Source organism: Cyprinus carpio, chromosome B22 (assembly GCF_018340385.1).
Source record: "Cyprinus carpio isolate SPL01 chromosome B22, ASM1834038v1, whole genome shotgun sequence".
Lineage (NCBI taxonomy): Eukaryota > Metazoa > Chordata > Actinopteri > Cypriniformes > Cyprinidae > Cyprinus > Cyprinus carpio.
The window spans coordinates 12,737,370-12,756,332 of record NC_056618.1 but is presented as its reverse complement, the minus strand read 5'-3'; the positions used below and the strand labels follow the sequence as shown (position 1 = coordinate 12,756,332).

At 36.4% G+C, this 18,963-nt stretch overlaps 2 protein-coding genes and 1 long non-coding RNA gene across 3 annotated transcripts in view; 1 reads left to right on the top strand and 2 right to left on the bottom strand.

Moving 5' to 3' along the window:
• The window catches only part of LOC109103223 (NLR family CARD domain-containing protein 3-like), a 1,793,396-nt gene that overhangs the window by 478,532 nt on the left and 1,295,901 nt on the right, over positions 1 to 18,963 (top strand). The gene's annotated exons all lie outside the window — the stretch shown is intronic.
• Positions 1 to 18,963, bottom strand: part of LOC109070511 (ribonuclease inhibitor-like) — an 862,999-nt gene that overhangs the window by 46,435 nt on the left and 797,601 nt on the right. The gene's annotated exons all lie outside the window — the stretch shown is intronic.
• Positions 1,290 to 3,392, bottom strand: LOC122141393. Its single transcript, XR_006157775.1, has 3 exons — positions 3,235 to 3,392; positions 2,469 to 2,594; positions 1,290 to 1,425 (listed from the first exon to the last, which is right to left on the bottom strand). It is a non-coding gene; the product is annotated as an uncharacterized LOC122141393 (long non-coding RNA).

Below are 18,963 nucleotides of genomic sequence, written 5' to 3'. Positions count from 1 at the left end.
TGAAGATAGACTGCCTTTAACTTGACTAAAAAGCCACCTCAAGTTTCATGTCTTCTTCAACACCCTTTTTCCGCAGAGCAGGAATGAAGAGCGTCATGTAGCCTACACCCATGAAACGTTTATACTTAAAGCTCCCTTACCCTGATTTAATTGTGTGTTTATATTCCTTTTTAGATGCTGCTACGTTTGTTTTCTTTCTTTTTTTTTTTTTTTTCTTGCCACGGGAGACGATGAAAATTAAAATTTAGTTAATTTACAGTTTTCACCTCTGATATTGTAACAGTGATTAAGAATTAAATTTAACGTATTGACTCGGAAGTAGTATGCAGATGTCTTTTGTCGGTGCTGTTGCCATGGTGAAACATAATTAAGGAGTTCAATTGATCATGACTTCTCTCATAGTCGTGGTGCACGCGGCTAAACTCAGAGTCAACCTGCTCAGAGTCGAATGAACTAACACAATTTAGCTGTTCTGAAACCCGAACACTCAAGAGTTTTCCCATCTCAGGGTAAGACAACTATGAGTTTGTTGAACCTCCTTTCTGGAATACACCCTGGAAGATGAACTACTTATTGTGATTGTTTATTTTATGACTTCGTAGAGAAAACATTGAGTGAAACTCCTTCCCACATGCAGAGCAGTGATCGGTTGTCTCTCCAGTGTGAATCCTCTCATGTTTTTTCAGGGTTCCTGACTGACTGAATTTCTTGTCGCAGTGTGAACACTTGTAAGGTTTCTCTCCAGTGTGAATCCTTGCATGTGTTCTCAGGGTTTCGGACCGACTGAATCTCATATCACAGAGTGAACACTTGTAAGGTTTCTCTCCAGTGTGGATCCTTTCATGTGATTTCAGATGTTCTGACCGACTGAATCCTCATATCACAATGTAAACACTTGTAAGGTTTTTCTCTCCAGTGTGGATATCCTCTGGTGACGTTTTCAAATCTTTCAGCTGTAATAAAAGTCTTCACACTCACACTCAAGCACATATATTCTCTACAACCAGTGTGTATCTTCTGATGAACTTTTAAAGTATGCAGATGTGAAAAACTATTTCCACAGAAGAACATGAATGTGGTTTCTCCTTTGAATGAATTTTCCAGGTGACCCTTCAGGTGTGAAAGCTCTTAAAAATGTTTTTTGTTTCCGCACTGATCACAGATGTGCAGTTTCTCTCCGTGTGATGTTCACGTGTCTCTTAAAGGTCCTGTGCGTGTAAATCTCCTCCCGCACTGATCACATGTGAACGGTTTCTCTCCAGTGTGGATCCTCATGTGAACACTGAGATTCTGTTGCAATGTGAAACTCTTTCCACACTGAGTGCAGGTGAAACTTTTCTTTGTCTCTTCTCTTCAGTAAAGAAACTCTTTCAGTCTCTGTGAGAGATTTTTCTCCAGTTTTGACATGTTTCTTCTCGATCAGATCTAAAATTAAAGTAAAAAAATTACAATATAAATAAATGTAAAAAAAGTTGTAGAAATATGATGCAAAAGTTGATGACGGATACACAACATTATAATAATTTTCACACACTTTTACAAAATGATTCAATGATCTATATCCAAATCGTATATACAGTGTTTCTGTAGTGATAACTATTTGATGTTTGAGCAACTACACAAATATAACATCATATTATAAATACAATATTAACCTAATATACTATACTAAAAACTTATTATAAAAAGCTGCAGTCGGTAACTTTTGGGGCTCGCGTCTGGCCGGAAGAACATTGTAGCCGGAGCTACTTCTCTCCAATATATGCAAAATCCACCGCTCCGGCTCTTCTGGTCCAATCAGCGCAGGCCTGTGCCACAATGTTGTTTTGTGTTGAAAAATGTAAAAAATATATATAATGAGTACATCATGAATCCATTTTCCAAACCGTGTTTTGTCTTATCCTGAATCACTACGGTAAACCTATAATAAGTGTTTATATTCTGACTATTTTAGTTCTGGTTGGGGTCTGCAACGCTGCAGAGTAGCACAGTACCTGCGTGACTCGCCACAGATGTAAACAGAGAGAAGTAGCTCCGGCTACAATGTTCTTCCACCAGACGCGAGCCCCAAAAGTTACCGACTGCAGCTATAATTAATAACCATTTTAAACTAATTAACTGACCAATATTTTTCACCCCCCCCCCCCCCCCCCCCCCCCCCCCCCCCCCTCCCCCCCCCCCCCCCCCCCCCCCCCCCCCCCCCCCCCCCCCCCCCCCCCCCCCCCCCCCCCCCCCTCCCTACTTAAACAACACTCAGGATATAATTTGAACAATTGCGTTACAGTCCCTATTTTGTACTCTGAGATAGAAAAATATCGCCTATATTATTTATTGATTTAACTTTTTTTTTTTTACAATTTTTACAACTCTTGAGGTATTTCAACTACAAACACTAAATGTGATGAACTGCTGGTAAACTTTAAATGTTCTTCAGCTTCATCACTAAACAATAAAGAATAAACACCTACCTGTTTGTTCTTCAGTGTGTTTGATTCTGCAGGGTTCTGGATCTCTCATGTTCTCTCTGTCCTTCAATAAACTCTGTCTCTGCAGATTTTACTTCTTCCTGATGCTCTGATGCTTGTACTTGTGAGCTGAGAAAACACATACAATTAAAAGATACCAAATATAAACAATCTAAGAATGTAAAAAGTGAAAGAATAAACACACAAATACATTTTACAAATGTGCAAGGTACAAATAAACCACCAATGAACTGAGTTTAACTGAATGTGTTTTAGTTTTGTGTTTTATATGAAACATGGTTTATCACAGACTAATGAATAAATGCTGTTGTGATAGTTTTCATCTTGTAATGTCACAATAACTGATCGTGTTGTTTTCTGGTCCTTGACAGCAATAAAATGATCTTAATGTGTCAATGAACAGATCTTAAGTCATCAGTATAATGAATGAGGTGAAAACAGGATCTATTATCATGAAATAAAGAGGATTTTCATCAGCTGATAATATTGATGAGTCTCAGACTATAAACACTCATTAAACAAGACATCAGGATCAGCAGCAGATCATCACTTTATTCTGAGTGTTTGCTGATAGAAACTGATTATACGCACAAGAATATTTGTTGAAAGCCCACCCAGCACCAGACGTCATTTGGACGTTGTTTTCTAGTATATCCAGAAACTGACAAATTATTTTCCCTCACATGCGTCGTCTGCTGTGATAATGTTTTAGTCCGCAGACGCAGAAACTAAACAAATCAGAAATTACCTCTTTGGATGTTGCTTAAATAAACGGTTAAGAGTGTTTTACAATAATGTAAACACGTGAAGTACCGCGAACTGCTCTCCTCACGAGACTCGACGCTGCTGTTGCGAGCGCGCGAGTGATGACGTCATCGCCGCGACGTGAGGCGAAACCTTTTTTTTTTTTTCAGTTGACATCAACAGTGTTTCCTCCTCCTGACATGAAGAGTTTTGTTTAGCTTGCGATGTCAGATTAGACAAACATTTTTATAGTGGTTTTAGCCACAGAACTATAATTGAACACATACTATAGAAAATTAAACCAATACATAATTGAGTTTAAAATAAATACAATCTTCTACCTCAGCTTCAAAAACTGTCTTGTTACAGATTTCTTTAAGAACATTTTGCTACGTATTTGATACGACAAATGTCTTTTTTTCTTGTTTTGTTTTACTTTGTTTTTTCACAGCGTTGTAGAAACATTTTTATCACGTTCGTATATTTACTCTCCTTCCAACGTTTTTTAAAAACGTGTTTACCACGTCCAAACTTGTAATATTAAGGCTTAATAATTTATAATACAAACAAATTTAGTCACTCATCGTATTTATTCACAAAATATGAAAAGTGATATGATATGGGTAGTTCACACACACACACACACACACACACACACACACACACACACACACACATCTAAACAAGCCAAAAGCATAAATACATACCAATAAAACAAAATTTTAAATAAAGTACAACACATGAAAACTAATTTGAATATGAGTACATTAACAAAGTCCAAGAAATTTCAGTGCATAGATATTTTAACAGAGAAAAAAAAACAGCATTTAATTTGTGAAATGTAAAGTATTTAATTTCAAATAGTTACAAATTATTCTATTGCAGTAATAATAATCATATTGCAATTTTAATACTTGTTTGCACTAAATGTAATGCTTATATTTTAAGGATTTTGCATCAACACAAATTACAGGTACATGTACTGTACATTATTTTTTTTTCTCCTCTATGCCCTGCCTTCTGAAACATGCTGATTTTTACAAAGTTCATCGCTCTGAAAAGCGAGGTGTGCTGTGATTGGCCATCTATCCAGTGCGCTGTGATTGGCCGAATACCTCCAGTGTATGACGGAAATGTTACAACCCTTACCATACTGTGATGCCCTGTCCGGCCAGAGCGACGAGACATAAACATTAAAACCCATTATAAATGTGATGTAAACATGATTTCTAGTCGTGTCCCGGCTTTGGAAGGCCAAACAAAGTAGTTTCACTTTCTCAATGAAAAAGCGTCACACACCGCAGAGTGTGAGCAGAGGCGGGTGGCTTGAGGCGGATTCTACGAAGGAGCGTACCTTGTGCTTACGGCAACCACTCCTCTTCATCCACGGTGAAAGCCGATCCGCAGATTCACAGTGCGAAGTTGCTGTATTTCCTCAGCGACCAGCACGGATCAGCTCCAGGCGTGACGAAGCGGATATCATCCTCTTTTGGAAGGCCAAACAAAGTAGTTTCGCTTTCACTACCAAACAAACAGCGTTTATACGACATGGCGACAGCAACAATACTACAGGGAGAATAAAAGCACGCCTTCTTTCTTTGCGTGAATATTTGGGCAGTGTTATGCAAATTTCCCACATAATGATGTAGATATTTGCGACTTTACAACGATCTTCTTCAGGAGACCATTTAGCTTGTGCACGAGTCTTAAAGATAAAGAAAAATTTCTTTGGAATCAGACTCAGTCTGCACCCTTTAAATATCAATATAATCATTAAATATTACATATAATTTGGTAAGAAAAATTTTTAATCTCATATATGACCCCAATAAAATAGTAGTGGTGATATTTAAATTTGTACATATAATTTGCAGACTGCTTTTTGTCACTTTTATTGGTGCAACACACATTAAGTAGTGGTGATATTTATTTTGTACAATATTGCAACTTGATTTTCAAAGTCATTTAAAAATGAAAAAAAATAATAAAGCTATGTAACACTTGCATTTTTATAACACTGTAAGTGTGTCCCATCAGGTAATGAAGTTCCACACACACGTGTGATCTTCATCCTCACTTGAACACTTGGGACATATACAGGAAATACGTCATTCAAGTCGTCAAGTGGTCAAGTGCAAAGACCGCAAGTGTGGGTATTTGGACAAGGCAAGAGTCCCTCCCAGCGAACAATTTTTGGTTCCCAAAATTAGGTTAGGCTCTGAGGATGCTCTATTTACGCTCCTAGAAGGCAGGGCTGGGACCTCTGTATTTTTATTTATTCAGTAATGATAAAAAGCCAAGACAATAATAAAAGTTAAAATAAAATAATTACCTTATATTAATTCTGCTTTAGTGTTGCAATGATAAAAAGCCAAGATAACAGATCTTCTCATCTGATGCCTCAGTGGTCTTAAAGTGCTCATCAATGTCAGAGTGTTTGTGATGGCCAATCAAATCAAAGTAGGTGGGGTTTATGTTCACAGGCGAGTATAAAAATTCCAGCTTGACTCTTCAGACAAATATGAAGAACAAGATGTAAGTAGCTGAACCAAATATTTCCTATTTGACCACTGTTTTATGATAGAAATGTTAAACGACTGACTGAAATATGCAGGGATTTAAACGAATAAACTTTTGTCTAATTTCACTATTTAAATTCTTGTACGTGAATAGGTTAATGCAGCCTACTATTTTATAATTGTCAATGTGACAAGGCAAAAGAAATTAACAAATCTGTTTTCATCATATTAGGCACAGGATTAATAAAGTGAGTGCACTATTGTGAATGAATTAAAAAGAAAAAAATGTAGATCCTGGTAGCCTTCAATAAAATCACTTAACATGAATATCAGCTGACTCAGTATTTACATTCTTCAGCACAGACGACAATCAAAGAGAAAGAGACTGTGATGAAGAGAAAGAGAGATGGTGATGGAAGTAATCGTTGAAATATTTCCTGTTTGGGATTTATTATTGTGTATTGTCAAATATACACAAATCTTCTCTTTTTCAGTTTGTAGTGTGGATCACTGCAACATTTAATCTGGATCTAATCTCCAACTGACTTGGTTTTAAACCTGTATTGTTATCCAATTTATGAGCCCTTAAAACATTTTAAAATGCACACATATAGGTTTACCTTTTTTATATTAAATGTAAGATTGAGACCATAGAAAAATTTACATTAAATGGGAAGATTGAGAACCCCAGACTAATCTCCATTTAGGGAGCTCTGTATTTATAAAAAAGTCTGCACACGGTCTGCTAGAAGGATCCCAAACCATTGTGAATACCTCTTTCACTCGAACATCATAACTGCTGTAACTTCAGTGTTCATTCAGCAAGCTCATGCGTCCCATCGAGTACATGGGTGCCGTTTACTAACTCTGAGCGTAGATGTTTCTTATGTAATAGAACCGACACAAAGCGTCTCACAGATTACTTGGGTCTTGTTGGTGCACTACAAATCAATTCAAAATGTACTTAAACTTTATAATTTTTTCTAAATATGTATTAGCAGCAATCTTGGTTTTGCCGTATTCAGAGATATCAGAATCAAATGAATAGCAAAAGTTACACATTAAATCAAAGAGAGAAATGTGAAGAGCTGAGTATGGAAAATTTTTTTTATGAAATTAATTGATCACATTATGAGGACAGCAAACTTGGGTACAGAAGGACTATTCAATTTTACAACATTGGTTTTTTAAGTATTTCAGACCCAAAGTTTTAACTCGAATGTGTTGTTCACCCCAGTGATTGTTTTACTACATTTTTTTGTCACAGGGTGGGATTAACTACATTAAAGTTGTTTTCCTTGTCTACAGTGATCTTCTAAACTTTTATGATCTGTACTTTGAATGTTTTTTTTTTTAATAAGATTGTTTGTGTAAAGCGTGACCTGTTTGAGAAACTTCAATGGATCAGACATGACTGCTGTTTCAAAATGCAAACAGCTAGAACATCATAAAAGTGTTCTCACACTGTTTTAGCTTTAATAGTTTGGTGCAGATAAACGCTATATAAGATCTCTCACACCAGTGCACAAAATTATCTTCTCAATGATGAACTTACTTAAACTAATGAAGATGTGAAAAAGGTCTCTCTCCACAATAAAGAATATGAATGTGGTTCCTACTTTGAATGAACTTTCAGGTGACACTTCAGGTGTGAAGCTCGTTTTTTCCATATGTTTTTAAACTTTACTACACAGATCACATGGGTGCAGCTTCTCTCCAGTGTGGATGTTGGCAAGCACTGTTTCTTAAAATTTCCGTTGTGTGTGAAAAAGCTCTCTCCCGCAATGATCACACTTGTACGGTTTCTTAATCTCCAGTGTGAATCCTCTCGTGTGCATTCAGGTCTCCTGACCGAAGCTCTGAATCTCTTGTCGCAGTGTGACGCACTTGTAAGGTTTCTCTCCAGTGTGCATCCTCTGGTGCAGTTTTAAATGTTGAGTTGTAATAAAAGTCTTCTCACACTCGAAGCACATATGATCTCTCACACCAGTGTGTATCTTCTGATGAAGTTTTAAATTCCCCAGTTCTGAAAAACTCTCTCCACACAAAGAACATGAATGTGGTTTCTCCTTTGAATGAACTTTCAGGTGATTCTTCAGGTGTGAAGCTCTTACAAATGTTTTTCCACACTGATCACATGGGTGCAGTTTCTCTCTGGTGTGGATGTTCTCGTGATTCTTCAGGCTTCCTAAATCTGCGAAGCTCTTCTCGCACTGATCACATGTGAACGGTTTCTCTCCCAGTGTGGATCCTCATGTGAACACTGAGAGTAAAGTTGGTTGACAAACTCTTTCCACACTGAGTGCAGGTGAAACTTTTCTTGTTTCTTCTTTTCAGTAAAGAAACTCTTTCGGTCTGTGAGCGAGTTTTTTTCGCTGGTTTTGCCGTGATGATGTTTCTGCTCTTCACTCTCCTCCATCAGATCTGAAATGAAAGTAAAAGCATTACAATATAAATAAATCAAAAATAAATCAGAGAAATGTGAAGTGAAAGCAGACTATGCAAAATTATGACCATTTTTATGAAATGAGGTACAATGATCTACATTAAAAAAATATGGACACAAACCCATGTTTCTGTAGTGAGAACTATTCAATGTTTGATCAACTCCACAATTGGTTTGGTGTAGAGCCCTGCACGGGCCTCAAATTTAGGACCGAGCCCGGCCCGTGTCCGACAGCTTATCAGAATTACCGGCACGAGCCCGACCCCAGCTCGGCTTTTTCCCCCCCTTCTCCCAAAACAGCTTATAGCCTACTACTGTTTCAGCTATTTTCATATGTAATGGCAAAAGTGATTATATTTTGTTTAGTTTTTTTATTGTTATTTCGAAAAATGTTTGGAGCATTTTTTTGTTTGTTAAATTTCATTTTTTGTTTTTTAAAGTAATGACCAAGCGGCCAGTGGCAGACAGTAAGCTGATCATATATGTTTGATCAATTTAGCCTTCTCAAATCATCACGACTTGCCTAAAATAAAATCTATAGATATACTAAAACAGTTCAAGCATATAACAATGTTTAAACGTTAAACCTAGATAAATGTACGCTATATCCAATAGTTTGTGCAGAGAGTGGAAGCTATGTGTGCTTAGCAGGACATGGAGGTGCCAGCACGATCACTTGCATGAAATTACTTAAGAGTAATTCATCATTTGTAACTGTAAAGGGTCTACTTTTATTTTTGCTCACTCACAATATCAACAAAACGTTGTGCTTTTATAAAATAAAGAAAACAAACAAGAAGCGCTTTCTGCCGTCTGGTCTTGAAAAGGAGTGCTTCACAAAAATGAACCGAAACTCAGCGAAAACATGCCTCACAGACATAAATATATCTTTAGAAAGCTTTAAATTAGTACTTAACGAAATAAAACATATAAATTTATTATGATCATAATCCGTATAGAATCATGTCTAATGAGGAGATGGCAAGCACTGCACATGAACAATTGGCTCTTCAAAACCAATCACAATTGGCTAGTTGTTTGTCGTGGTAATCAAAGCAAAACTCTTTCAAAATGCAGCTTTTCCCGAAGCATTGGGAACTTTTAATAAGTCCCCACGCTCCAACTTCTCCCTGATGCTCTGCATGGTCAACTGTCACCTGTATGCTAATGCGTGTGTTACGGATGTGCATTTTGGTTATTTTTCCTAACCGACAACCGACGCTTGTTAACAGATTATTAACTGTTAACCGACAAGATTATATTAAATTAAAATAGAATACATAGGTCTATATGAGAAATACATTTTTACCTAATAAATTAAGAAAATGAACAAAAAACTGTGCAACAAGTAGCCTAGTATGTGCTGAGCAAAAGGAAACCAGACGGCAGAAAGCAGCATCCTATTTTCTTTAGGCTTATTTTAAGCATAAAGATTTGTTTTTATTTTGAATGTGCACAAATAAAGGCAAACCGTTTACAATTACGATGACTAAAATGAGAAGTTGCTTCCACAGTTCCACTGAAAAAAAAAAAAATCAAGTGATTGCGCTGGCGCAGCACGCACACACAGTTACTTTGACAATGCAGTCTCTTCATTATCATAATAAAATACAGTCAGTCAAACATGAAAAAAAAAAAAACACTGCGCAGTTTAAATATGTAGAAAAAATCTGTACCATTAAGTGTTATCACTGTACCACCGTGATGTTATGCAAAACATTTTGTTTTACGTAGATATTTGAACGTGAGTGAAGTACATAATAAATAAAAATTTGGCATTCAAATACATCGCAAATACGGAAACATTTGATTTTGTGTCAAATGAGAGACCCAATGTTGGTTTCAGTTTCGTTTTGGCTTAAATTAATTTGTTTTGGCTTGTCGTTTGTATTGCTATAGCTTCTTATATTTTTAATTTGTGTTCTTTTCTAAATATTGTTAGTTGAAATGGTGGCTGTGGAGTGAGGGGAACTAAAATAGCCTAGCTATGTAAACTGTAATCCGGTACTGATTCCAAATTACATGACAAAAATTATAGTTAGTAACATAATCCATTACATTACACATTTTAGGTAATCTAATCAGACTACTTTTAGATTACTTTTGACCTAACTTGATTTAAATAGGATAATATTCTACCATATTGACAAAAATACAAAGAGTAAAATTATATATATATGGGCCAATTAAAATTTGGGATTTTCCTTAGTTGTCAGTTATAAACATCAAAATTAAAAGAAATAAACATTTGAAATATATCATTCTGTGTGTAATGAATAAATATAATATACAAGTTTCACTTATTGAACGGAATTAGTGAAATAAATCAACTTTTTGATGATATTCTAATTATATGACCAGCACCTGTATATTTGGTGAAACAGGATGAATTTGTGAATTTGTGCGTTTTAATGTGTTTGAAAGACAAATGCCTTCCAAATACACAATAATACATGGTTAAATAAGATACAGAGTGATAATTCAAATAAAAATCAATGTGTTCATCAGTAGTTGATGCAATGTTCAAACACTTGTTAAACCTGAAGTGATCAAATGCTGTAGCCCCCTGACTAATGACTGATCTCTGTGTGAATGTCCACAGAACTGGACGACTTTCTGAGTGTACATCAGCTGGAAAGAACATTTAAAAGATGGAAAATAGGGATTAGGGAGAATCAATAAATTATAAATAACTTATTGATATCTTGTAAATAATATGTAATCATGTAATCCATAAAAAACGCTGCTGTTTTAATACAGAAAAAGGCTACTGCAATTTGGAAATAATGGAATAACTATTAGGAATTTCACTGTTATCATATTTTTCTTTGTTTCACCAGTTTTCATATTATAGACAAAGTGAGTGCATGAGTCTTTGGTGTTATTTTTTATAATAAAAAGCCTAATAAATCAGCACATTACATGAGATAAAATAAACCATGAGTCCACATTCTATTGCTTTGTGTTTACTGGTGAAAGAGCAATACCTGAAACACAAAAGTATTTTTTTTTAAATAACAACAAACATTATGATTATCAGTTTAGCCATTATACAGCATGACGAAAATGTGACTAAGATTTCATTGACTACAACCTGACTAAAATGCTCATACATTTCATTGACTTAAACTTGACTAAATAAAAACAGGACAGGGTTGACTAAATATAACTAAAATGTACATTTGAGTAAAACTAAGACTAAATTAAAAATGGCTGCCAAACTTAAAACTGCTGTGTGGTTAATAATAATCATATTGTTAAAATGTCAAGTTTTCATTGAAACTTGACATTACTGAAACTAGACTAAAAGTTGAGACTTTTAGTCGACTAAAACTTGATTAAAACTAAATAGGAAAAGGTTGACTAAATATGATAAAAACTAACAAGGACATTTAACTGGTTCCTACATTATATTTCTATACACTTATTCTAATCTCACATGCTAGTTAGGATGGATAGCATGAACATTGAGACGCAGGGCATGTCTTTATAAATGGACCACTGAATCATTGACTCAAATGATTCAAAATTCACAAACACGAATCCTTCAGTAACGAAACACTGCTGTGTGCTGCTCAGAGACTCAAATATTGAACACTAAAAGCAAAAACTGTATGAACAAATACTCATTTCTCTGTGTGCAGTTTAAAATGTCAAATTTTCAATCGTGGTTTCCAGGGAAAACTTCACTCTCTTGGTCGTGTCATGTTGCTTAACTAGGCTGTATGTTATAAATATAAGAACTAAGTTACATTTTTATGTTTATTCTGTGTGCAGTTGCGTTCATTTGTTTTGATTCCTCCATGAGATTCTCTCTCAGACAGACTGCGTGACCTTCAACTGACACGACCTTGTTGTTATTGATTATCCATCATCAATCACCGTTTACACAGAATGTAATAAAATCAGAATCATCATAGCAGGAGTGAACATGTTACCTGCCACTGATGAAATCCACATATATATACAAACATTTTTCAGCCTCATCACTGAAGAATGAAGAATAAACACCAACCTGTTTGTTCTTCAGTGTGTTTGATTCTGCAGGGTTCTGGATCTTCATGTTCTCTCTCCGTCCTAAAATAAACCCCTGCAGATTTCACTTCTTCCTGATGCTGAGATGCTTGTACTTGTGAGCTGAAATAAAAATAATAATAATCAATAAGTCCATTATCTATTATTATTCATCTTCTCTTTCATTAATATACAGACACATAAATATATAAGAAAAAAACACAATTAAAAGATACCAAATATAAACAATGTAAGAATTTAAAAAGTGAAAGAATAAACATAGAAATATAATTTTACAAATGTGAAAAGTACAAATAAACCACCAATGAACTGAGTTTAACTTGATTTGTTTTAGTTTTGTGTTTTATATGAAACATGGTTCATCAGATTTACGAATAAATGCTGTTGTGACAGTTTCATCTTGTAATGTCACAATAACTGATCGTGTTGTTTTCTGGTCTTGACAGCAATAAAATGATCTTAATGTGTCAATGAACAGATCTGAAGTCATCAGTATAATGAATGAGGTGAAAACAGGATCTATTATCATGAAATAAAGAGGATTTTCAGCAGCTGATAATACTGATGAGTCTCAGACTATAAACACTCATTAAACAAGACATTCAGGATCAGCAGCAGATCATCACTTTATTCTGAGTGTTTGCTGATAGAAACACATCTTTATCAAACATTGTGATTAGTCCTTATGAATCTTAACACATTTCTAATGTTATTTACCGCATTCATAACATCAAAGTATTTCGACATCTTACCGTTTTCTATGTAAAGAGTTTGCTCAAAACAAAAGGTGTAAAGAGGATTTTATAATTGCTTGCAAATAGCGAATTACTCACCTCAGAAAACCGCCAAACTGAAGAACTGGCTCTTCTGCTTCCTCTTCTTTGGTGTTTATTGGCGGATTGCAGCCTAACTGTTTGGTGCACTACCGCCACCAACTGAATAAAGTATGGATCAGGATTTTTCTTCTAAGAAAGCTTCTTCCTCTTTTGATTTGATTGGTGGCTGACAAACAATTTTAAAGGTGCATTAATGTCACATACGAGACTGGAGTGTGGAGCAGTATATGACAAACTAGGACATTTAGAAATTAATTATATTCTTTCCATCAATCCTGTATTTTTTAGGTAAATCATGAGATGTTTGACCACATTCCAATTACTTCCTTATAAAAGCTTTTGAACATTAACGTTTACAATGTCTTTCTTTATCATTTGAATAATTTCCCTTCTTTCCTCCTTATATTTCCTCCAATCCAATAACACACGTAACACTGACTCTCCTGAATATTATAAATGATTATAAAAAATAACAATAACAATAAAACGCGTAACACTGACTCCGTTACCTCACAGTTTTCACACAAACCTGTTGATGTTTGTCTGTTTTGAACAGTGTCTGATTCAGTCCAGTGTGTCCTATTCTAAGAGTGAACAAAACCTCTTCTTTTCGGTTTCCCCCCATCAAACTGACAACACCCTGAATATTATAATTGATTATAAAAATACATTTTAAACACCATCATCTTCTCTACAATAAAAAAATTAATTGACCACTGATGACAAAAAATAAAAAAATAAAAATAAAACACTTTTGGGGGTGCACAAACAAACTGAAAAATTAAACTGTTAGTAATGCAAGACTGTAAATAGCCATTTATCAGGTGATTATGTATCATTACTGCTAGATAAAATATTAAAAATGTTAATGTTAAAGTCAACTGTTAAAGAATGCAATAAATGTACCATGAATCAGTGAATTTGAGTTCAATGTGGGTTTATTATCAGCAGTAGTTTTATTATCAGTATCAGTTTTATAGTAGTATTATCAGTATGAGTTCAGTAATCAAGGTAATCATTCAAACACACACACACACACACACACACACTATGAAGTTGCCTAATCACTGGTCAGTATTGTTGCACTATTTGAAAATATATGTTTGCTCTCCTTTCTTTCTGGCTTGCCAGAGATTTCTCCCTGGACATGTTCTTTCTGGTTGAAATCAAGGAATTCAGTCATCTCAGTCCCAGTCTCTTCTCCAGTGACAGCATGAACAATGCATTCAGCCTCTCCTGGGTCCTGCTGTTTCTCAGAGAAGTCTTCATTCTTTTCAAGGTTGCATTGAACAATGCACCTCAGATCACTTCTGCTGTGGTCATGGGTGTGCTGATGAGGATCTTGAGGAGAGTGACAGTCTCTGAAAAGACTTCCTCAAGATTGTTCTCCATAAACAGCTGGAGAAGGTCCACAGCACCACGATAGCTCCTGAACTCTTCCTTGAAGTAAATGAGACTAAGCTCTGTCTTCAGCTTACTCCCACTGAGCACTGGATAGACCTTCAGAGTCCTGCTCAGTGCATCTTCAGGAAACACCACTGTGTACTGTTCAAACCTGTCTGCTTGAAGCACAGTGGCACTAACAAGGTTTGTGAAGGAGAACTGTTCCATGGTGTGTGAGAGTATGGTATCACAGACCTACAGAGTGAAGGATGAAAACAAACATTATGTAGTGATGATTTCAGCTGCAACAATTAAAAATGACCAGTTTTAAGTTATAAAGGGAGATCAGTTTTAGTGTTTGAAACCATAATTTCTCAGAAATTCATACACATGGACAAGACATTAATAAGTCAAGTTTCATGAATTTCTGATGCTCAGGGAGCTAACAGAGATGAAGGCCATAATACTAATGTTGTCCACTAGAGGAAATCACACAACAAATTCTTTTAGATCACAATTTAAAGACTGTGAAAATGGTAAATAGTTCACTTGTAGTAAAAAATGCATATAAATATTAATATCCAAAATATAATATATCACTATCTCAAAAATACATACTATCATTAATATTTTTATATCCTAATGATATTGAAAACATATGTCACCAACTATGACTGAATATATGCCCAGTTGAAGGAAAGTGAATATAAAATTTGATTAATTTTAATGTATTAAATGGAATAATATTTCTAAAACAAAACACCAAAAGATTCTTATTTGAAAAGAGACATGGCCATTGTATAACTGTATCATCTACAAAAGCCACTGTGCTTGGACCCTTATTATTGCCAAAAAAAAAATAATAATAAAAAAATAATAATAATAATTATTACCAATCTTCATATCTATAAGAGGGAGCTATCAAAAATAAATAAATACATAAAATATTTGCAACAAGTTTAGTTGTATTGTTTCATTTACCTTCTGTGGGTAATTGTAAATGTCTTCTCATGCCTTTGATGACTTTACAATATGTTTTCTTCAATATTTCAGTAACCGTAAGATATACTCCTCCCATGAATCCCACATACATATATCACAGCGTATCTACAGATATAAACAAGTTACATTTATGACTTTTTAAGGACCTGCGGCCACCCTGCAGGGGAGAAATTTTGTATTATTATTAGTATTTATATTATTTAGATATGTCTTTAACTTAAGGATCTATTCTTTGCTACAATATTTAAGCAAAAATATTATAAAATCATCAAAGACGTGAGAAGATATTAACAAGTGCCCGTGGAGGGTAAATGAATCAATGCAGCTGAACTTTTCTTTCTGATAGTTTCCTCTGATAGCTTTCTATGAAATCCTGCAGATTAACATGGACTGCAAACAAAAACTTACCTCTGCTGCGATCCGTTCATGGACCTCTGGACTGAGTGACCGCCACCTCTTCGGTTGAGAACCACCTTCACTGCTTTGGCCAACCAGGGAATGGAGAGAATTTCTGCAAAGGAGGAGTAATGTATGAGTAATAACAATAATAATAATAATATAACAAATGCAAAAGTAGGAATACAGCTGTTACCTGATCTTCTGTATGTCCTGCTGGAACTGCTGGATGCTCCTCTTAATGTGAACTGAATCTATGTCCTTCTTCTGGAGTTTGGCATAGAGGAGGTCCACATGTGGCATGATGTTGTGGAAAAGTTGCAGAAAAAACTTGAAATCCCACTTTGGGTATGTGAGAAGTGGCCTGTTGCATGATCAGATTGAGTTGATGTGCATAGCAGTGGATGTAATGGGCATTTGGGTCCACATCTTGCATCTTACTATGATCACCTGCAGTGGCACCCCTCATCATGCTGGCTCCATCATACGCTTGCAAGATGAGTTTATTCTTCTGATCCTCTGGAAGGATATCAGCAAGATGCTCTTTTAGTGCTGTAGCAATGGCATCAGCTGTAGTTGAACCCAGAGGAAATAAACTTAACAAAAAAAGAAAAAAAAGTCTCCTGTACGTTGTGCTTTTGGCATCAATGTAGCAGAAGCACAAGTGGACACTGTGTGGCAATATCGGTTGTCTCGTCGGCCTGGATTGAGAGAAAATCGCTTCAGCTAGTCAACTCCGATTCCCATAAGAAGTGATGGAAAAGCCCCGATTGTAAGCTCGACCGCGATCACTTGACTGCTGATGAATTTCGATCTGATCCAACTAAGCTCCTTTATCCTCTTTTTTCTTCATCCGAACGCCTTGTGAAGCGGTATTGTTGCAAAGATAAAACCGAATTTTCTTTGATTTCGAGATATTTCGCTTGCTTCCACATTGATCAGAACCGGTCAGTCAAATGACAATCTGACAGTGTCTGGAACACAGCATTAGATTAACATTTCAGTAAACGAGCGTGTACTAAAATCACGAGTCATTCTATAAGATTAGATTTCAGCACTTGACAAACGGACAGCGACTCTAAGCAGCTCTTAAAGCACAGATACCTGCGACTGCGTTAAGTGCATTTTTGGGAAACGCAAGTGAAACAATAACGAACGATCTTAAAATGACTCGCAGAAAACGCTCTTAAACTTCTGCGTTCGGGGGATTTTGTGCAGGGGGTTTCTCGACAACGATTGATCTTAGAGTGTGTCTCTGAATGAACTCCTTTTGTGGAAGCGTTCTTCACGCAACAACGTGCAGAAACACGGCAACTAAACTCTAAAAATTCACAGCATTTTATTATAATAGTGTCCTCATTATAATGTTATGTGTATGACAGTCCCAGTCATAGTTGTTTGGCCTGCTCGCCATCCAGTGACGTACGGGACACCCCCGCAGCCCCCGCAGTACGTGGGGGCCCCGGCCTCTTGTGGGGCCCCGTCGCAGGACATCCTAAAAGGCAGTGCTTCGAGACACTGCAAAAGATGCGAGACGTGAGCGCAAAGGTAGTGCAGTTGAGCGGGCTTAATGTTCTAATACAACAACCGGGGAAAATCTTTTTTTTTTCCCCCTTATATTTCACTTGTCATAAACTTCTAAAACAATCGCACCTTAATCGAAGTGGATATTTTTACGCTTAAAGCGGCTCCGAGCAGAATCGGTGTTTTGCCGGTTTCTGTTCATGTGTTTCTCTGTATTATTACCGTTCTGAAACCGGTTTGAGTAGAAAAAATGGTTAGCGTCATTTCGTCATAGCGTCAAAAAACACGAAGAGAGTCTTAAGCCGAGTTCAGGCACGATTTTCAAAGTAGTCGGGTCACTGTTCTTTTCACACTGCATGACTATCTTGGCCAGCATTCAGTTGCTGCTGTGTTCACACTGCACGATGGATCGGCGTCAGAAGGTTTCACACTGGATGACTTTACAATAGGAACGAATCGCCGACAACTCTGTCTGGCACGCAAACTACGTTTCACAACCAAACACACGCGACAAGGAAACAACGCGATATCACGCATGCAAGACCGGAGTTCTCACTTGAGACTGGGATTATTATTAAAAATGGTAGCCTGCAAAGAAGCTTGCAATACAGAATGCCTGTGCGCTGATTTGCAGCGAAAACAAGACAAAGAAAAGAAGCCATGCTTGCTGATATTGTGGTCTATAACTCCTCCACGAACTCCCCGCTGACCTGTATCTTGCTCTCTCATTGGCTGTCGGTCATCGCTGACGCAGTTTTCAGTCAGAACACTTTTCACACAGCATGATTTTGAATCGCCGACAGGTCCAGATATTTAGCAGACCGAATATCTCACGGGCGTCGGCGACTTTCTATGTGTTATCTCTTTGCACACAGACTCAAGCTGTGTGTAAACCAGATCATTCTCTGCAGAGAATTAAAGCAATATAAAGACAAAACTCTGTTTGGTTTTTCATTCTCAGTCTCTACAAATTGTTATTGAATTAGAATTTCCACGACAACCATTAGACACTTTCATTTTGATTAATTAATAAAGCTAAATGGCTAACGTTTGGATTTAATTTATATCCAAATGAAATCCTAAATGACACTACACACTGTGCATGCATACTGTGCGCTAGGTACTCAACTGTCTGGTGTATGAATATTATAAGGTTATTTTGTCAACATCTGAGTCTGAGCTCTCCGTTGTGAGGAAAGCTGACAGTTGACTCATGAAGTGTTTGTCTCTTTAAGTAGAGCATTATTCAGAGAAGATCTGACTTCACTGATGATTAGCTGTTGTTCTTACACCCTCACCAGAGAAAACATCTGGACTCAGACAACTAGACTCGAAGATCAACACGCAGAAAACAGAGATGATAACACTGAACACCTCAAAGCCCTCACCAGTTAAAGTACAGGAGCAGACCTCTGTAGAAATGAGGAGTTTGTAGACCTGGGCTTCATCATTAGACATGATGAAGGACAGACAATGACATCAAGAGACGCATTAGCAAGACCAGCAACAGCTTTATAACACTGAACAACACGGGCGTAATTTCCTATGGGGACAGGGGGGACATGTCCCCCCCACTTTTCAAAATCCCGTTC